This window comes from Saccoglossus kowalevskii, chromosome 1 (genome assembly GCF_978046115.1).
Source record: "Saccoglossus kowalevskii chromosome 1, keSacKowa6.1, whole genome shotgun sequence".
Taxonomy (NCBI): Eukaryota; Metazoa; Hemichordata; class Enteropneusta; family Harrimaniidae; genus Saccoglossus; species Saccoglossus kowalevskii.
The window spans coordinates 20,548,536-20,554,535 of record NC_140641.1 but is presented as its reverse complement, the minus strand read 5'-3'; the positions used below and the strand labels follow the sequence as shown (position 1 = coordinate 20,554,535).

At 35.0% G+C, this 6,000-nt stretch overlaps 1 pseudogene; it reads left to right on the top strand.

The window, feature by feature from the left end:
- Positions 1-416: 416 nt before the first annotated feature.
- On the top strand, positions 417-2,749 carry LOC144345478 (uncharacterized; annotated as a pseudogene).
- Positions 2,750-6,000: the final 3,251 nt, after the last annotated feature.

Genomic DNA, 6,000 nt, shown 5'->3' with positions numbered 1-6,000 from the left:
AACGTAAATTAGATGGGTTGAAAGACAAAATTCAAAAACATATTCTACAAAATGGTGAGACATTAGATAATAATCTTTCAGAGTCCTTTTCAACTATAATGGAGGAAAACACAGATACAGTGCTCGCTTCATTGTCTCCTGACAATCTACAATATATATTTTGGGAATATTTTCTGTCAATACAGAAAAACCAAAGAAGATGGCATCCATTGTTTCTGAAATGGTGCATTGCACTTCACTCAAAACACCTTCTGCGTACATATTTTTACGTAATTCAAGTGTATTGGTTTTACCACACGAGAACACGCTGCGTGATTACACCCAATTCACAACAACAGAAGATGGCATTAATGAAGATGTATTACAGCGCATAAAAGATGACAGTGAATTCAGTCAAAAGCCTGAGTACCAAAAAAATGACATTGGTTTTTGATGAGGTCAAGATAAAGAGTGGACTTGCGTATAACAAGACATCGGGAAAGCTGATAGGATTTTGTAACCTGGGTGGTGTCAATGAGGAAATTAACAGTTATGTAGAAGCATTACAAATGTCTGATCTTAATGGTGATGAATTGAACACTCCTGTGGCTACGCATATTCTACGCATATTGGTCAGAGGAATTATTTCCCCTTTAAGAGATGTTTTGGATGGTTTTCTTGCTGTAGTTTCACCAGCAAACAGTTGTACTGGGCTTTGTGGGAAGGTGTGGGTAGTTTGGAATACTCTGGGTTCAAAGTGCGAGCATTTGTTTCGGATGGCGCATCACCAAACCGAAGGTTTTATCGCTTACATGGCAACCCGGAGTGTGCAGAAATAACACACTGTATCTCAAATCCTTATGACAGCAGCAGAAAAATTTACTTTGTGTGTGACGTCCCTCACCTCATAAAAACGACACGTAATAGACATGTAATAACTGGGAAAATTCTGGATGGAACAATAAAAGTAGGAATTTACATGTGAGTTTTTTACAATATCATTCTCAATATATAGCATACCATATAAAGAAATTGTGTTGGAAAACAAGTTTGTTATTATTTTTGTATGTGGACGGTAGTGGTGGGATTATTTTCATATATATTGCTATTTCTAATTTGTTTTATAATCCATGAGTCAAACAGTCTTTTAATCATATGATGCATTTTTTCACAGTACCAAAACCAATCTATAACATGGCCACAACTGATACAATTGGTTGTGGATGATGTAGGGACTGGTAATACAGCACAACTCCGAAGACGACATCGAATAACTCTCGAACACATGTACTTGAAATTATCTTTGCGGATGCGAGTGAAACTGGCAGCTCAGGTAATAGCTCAGAATAATATAATCGTATGCACTGGATAATGTAACGCATGTCAGACACGAAGTTCATATCTGTGTTAATCTGCATATTTTTATTTTGGTGTTTTGCCAATCTATACATTTTGTTTTCCCTTACTCCATTGCAGGTGTTAAGTCGCAGTGTTTCAAGTGCATTCAAAGCTAATGGAAGACATGACACAAAATCTACAGAAAAGATCATTTCCTTTATTGATATATTCTTTGATTGCCTCAATGTATCCAGACTTGGACAAGGCAATAGATCTCGGAAACCCGTATTAGACCCATATAGAAGAGTTGGTGACTGGCGCTTTCAGGTTTGTGATATCATAATAATAAAATAAAAATTATTTAAAACCATATCTGAGTATATGTGAACACATTGTAGTTCATGTTCACTTGGTGTACCCATGGACATGTGAACACATTGTAGTTCATGTTCACTTGGTGTACCCATGGACATATGTAACTTCCATGGTGTACAGCACTAGATTTTCGCTTAGTTTACAATAAAAAATATTTGAAGTTTTACTCTGATTTAGCTAATGTCAGCTTACCTGTAATCACTGAATACTTGACAGTTGCTAACACATCATTGGTATTTTTTTCCAGTGGCTTGAAAAAGATTTTCTGGGATTTTTAAACAGTTAGGAAGCAGACTGCCTAGCCACACCATATCTGAGTTTGACAGAAAAAAGGAAGATGTATTTAAGTCGAGAGACTCTTGAATGTTTTAGAATAACTGGTAAGTAGCAATTCTGATATGACTATAATGTTAGCTGTTTTTTTCTACCAAACAAATCTGATTATTTTGATGTTAAAAAATTGAAAACAGTATTTTCACTACCAGCATTTTTGGGTGAAATTAAAATGATAGGTACCTATCCTTATCAAAAGATGGTTCCAAATTGCAGTTTAGTCCACATATTTCTGTTTTTGTTTCAGTTAAATCGTTTGTGAAGTTAGGAAAGGAGCTACTAGAACTTGATGGTGTTGACTTTCTCCTTAGTGAGAAATTCAGTCAGGACCCCTTGGAGGAGTACTTTTCTAAACAGAGAGGATGTATAGGTAGAAATGATAACCCTACTTCAGCAGAATTTTCCAGAAATGTGTTGTCATTACATGTTGCTGGGGCAAGTACAATTCAGGCTAGTGCACGTGGAAATTGTAGAAATGTAAATAGAGGAGATGGAGCTCCTTCCAATGCACCAATACCACGACGGAAAAGAAACACGAGAAAAATGTAGGACAGGACATACTGGTCAAAGTTGGTGCATCAAACTTATTTTAGCTCAGTGTCATCATTCATCATTTTCTTATACTAGTAATTTGACTTGTAAATTTCAACATCCATAGTGTTTTTCATAGTCATAGCTCAACCCTTCTAAAAAATAAATACACATTGTCATTAACTTGAAATAACCCACCCCAGTTGACTGTCTCTACCTATTTTTTTGTATAAATCAAAAAGATGTGCTTGAATCACTACATTCATTCTTAATTATCCATGTCTTTACAAACGCTAGACATGGTTAGGCAGATTTGTTATTATTAAATCTGCTGTAAAACCCAATCAATTTATGGAGTACATAACCAGCAATGTACCTTAAAATTTGTTCTTCATCTTGACTTAGACAATCATCAATCTTTTGTTGTAATTCTGTGCAATTCATTCCACTACACAAAGCCTGAAGTAAAAGTTTAACAAGTTTAACAAGTTTAACAAGTTTAACAAGTTTAACAAGTTTAACAAGTTTAACAAGTTTAACAAGTTCAACTGCGACAAATTGAATGAAGAATGTTTTGGCCATATCAGATATAATCAAGTTAGAACTTGATAGAAACTTCTCAAAAATGGCCTAAAATGTATTATCTAATCGCAATGAATGAAAACTTGTACAAATAAATTCAAGTGATTGTGGACTGATATTTTTAACATTAAGGGTTGGCCACAGTCTGTCAATCAAAGAATTGGCAAGTTCTTCAGTGTTTGGAGATGACATGATTTCTGTCAGTACTGGCTTAATTTCCAATTCTGCTTTTCTGTTCAGTTTAAATTTTCGGCTACATCTGATATTATCTGCTGCAGTGCAAATCAGCTTTACACTCTCGCGTGTAGCATATAATAGTGTGAACGATGATACACAAGCCACTGAAAAAAATATGAAAATGGTGAATTAAAATTAGAAACTAGCTGCTGATATATACATCCCCAACTAAAATAAAATAATTTGTCACAATTTTCATTTAATTGCTTGAAAATGGTGGTCGTTAATTTGATATAATATTAATATTTAATTATGGCAACAGTAGAAACCAGTATGATATTTTAGCATAAAACATGAAAGGTACCAACTAAATGAAAAATCAATGTATTTTTACCTTTAAGTTTCTTTACATTTCGTTTGGAGGTATTAGTTTTATCGCCAACAACTTGTTGTTTTCCATGATATTGTTCTACTGCTGCATTTCATGATATATCTGTAACAAGAAAAACAAAATAGCAATTCGTAACAGTTCTTGTAATGTGGACGTCCAACTAATAAACAAAATCATTACAGAAATGCTGATCATGCGTTTTGGATCGCCGTGTATCCTAGGAAAGTTTACGTGCCCCTGCTCTGTGGCAACAAATACCCACTACATTAATACAACGGGCTTGGCATATTTTTAAAGCTTTAATTTTGACATTTTGGCGCAAAGTACACTACAGTAATTCAAAATACGGCCACACATGTTTACACTACCGGGAATGCTAAGAAACTAAAGCTTCAATAAAAATAAACATACCTGAACATCGTGGACAATTCCAGTGCTCTGTGGGAACAGTATTGGGCGTCAAACCCACCCACTGGCAATGATAGTATTGAGTAACACAGTCATTATTGTCATAGGCAATCATTGATTCAGTCTCATCACCATTACAAATACAAAAGGATTCGCGATAGTTTATCAGTTCTTCTTCAATCGATTCTATATCTGCTAATTCTTCATTAAACTCGCCAAGATCTCCGCATACTACAGCGTTCAAGCGAGACGCCATTTTCAGTCATGCACATGCGCAGTTCGTCTATCCATGGTCTATCGCCTCCGAACATGCTCCGAATATCACCGAATGCTCGCGTAATCCCTTGTAAGGAGATGCTAATAGCTAACAGGAAGCAATGTTTGCGATCAAACACTGACATGTTTGTGAACAAACATAGACAAACGATCACGAGGCAAAGCTAAAACAATAGCATCGTGGCTCCTTCCGTCAATACCTTCCTTGCTTCCATCGCGACACTCGGAAGTTTGTTTATGAATCAAAGAAAAAAGAAGGAATGTGCTTGCCAATGTTGTCCACGAATGCTCAAATCGACTTTTAGAATTAGATTTTGTTGGGGGATACAGCTTTGTCAATACCAGTTAATTATATGACGTCAAGAATGTCAATTGTTCGCTATAATGAATTCTGATCAACTACAGGTTGGCCTGGTTTGTAGAGTGGTTTATAAACTATTTGAATGTATATTAATAAATTACAGATCAAATAAACATTGGAATAAGACAATTTGTGGGGACATCTCATCTGTCCTGGTGGGCGACACGTCTCAATGCGTCGTCTGTTCTCAAAACCCACCCCTTGAAACAAATTTACAAGGAAAACCCACCCTTAATTACATATATACTATTTCACAATCCTGGTAAAATGGACCTACCATTGTCATTACGACCCTTTTGATTTCTGAAAATGTCAAAATGGGTCCCCATGCTCATTTTGAACAATTATTTATAAACCTCTTGTGTGCCTCACGTACGTTTTTACTGGTTATCCCGAGTCTGCCACAAGCTTGGGCGTTCGTTGGAATACGTGGCAATATGGAAACATATTTGAGATTAGACCAATTACAAATAATGTGTCTTGTTATTATTAGTAAAGTAAATGTTTAGATAAGTATGCTGTATACTGTATGTGAATATGAGCCTATATCCTAAACATAATACCAAAATACGTAATTATTTAAACTAACTTTCTTTATTAATATTTTAAGAATTCGACAAATCGACGGGATTTCCGCCATGCCAAGCTAGCGCCTCGAGGAGGGTTGGGTTTGATAACATAATGCTGTCCATTCGAATTCAAATATAATAAATGAAATGGGATTTTTTATCCACATAGGGAATTTCCTGCTTATCGTGAAATGAGCCAAACGCATGTACATACTTTGTAAATTTAAGTGTTTTAAAATATGACACATTTTTTACAACACCACAGTTTTGAAGTAAAACATTTTTGCTGCTTTGTGGTAAAAAATTAAAAGTGTTTATAAGCTCTTAACTCTTAAAGTCTTTACAATATGCATATTTACGAAAAGTGTATTTGATGAAAACACTTGCAGTCAGTGTTTTTATTGCAACATTTCAGGGATGTTTTTCCACATACTAGTAACACATCATGTAACGTGTTGAAAAGAGTGTTTCAACCAAGAACATGTATAGAATGTGCTTATTATCACAACACATTTAAAAGTAACTTTACTAGAACCACATTTTTAAAAGTGTTTCCACCAGGAACATCATCATCAATAACATAACAGTCCGTAACAATAACATACGATAAACAAATCAGATAATTAAGTAAGTATTTATTCCTAAATATAATCATTAGTAAGGTAAGTTTGAGTATAACA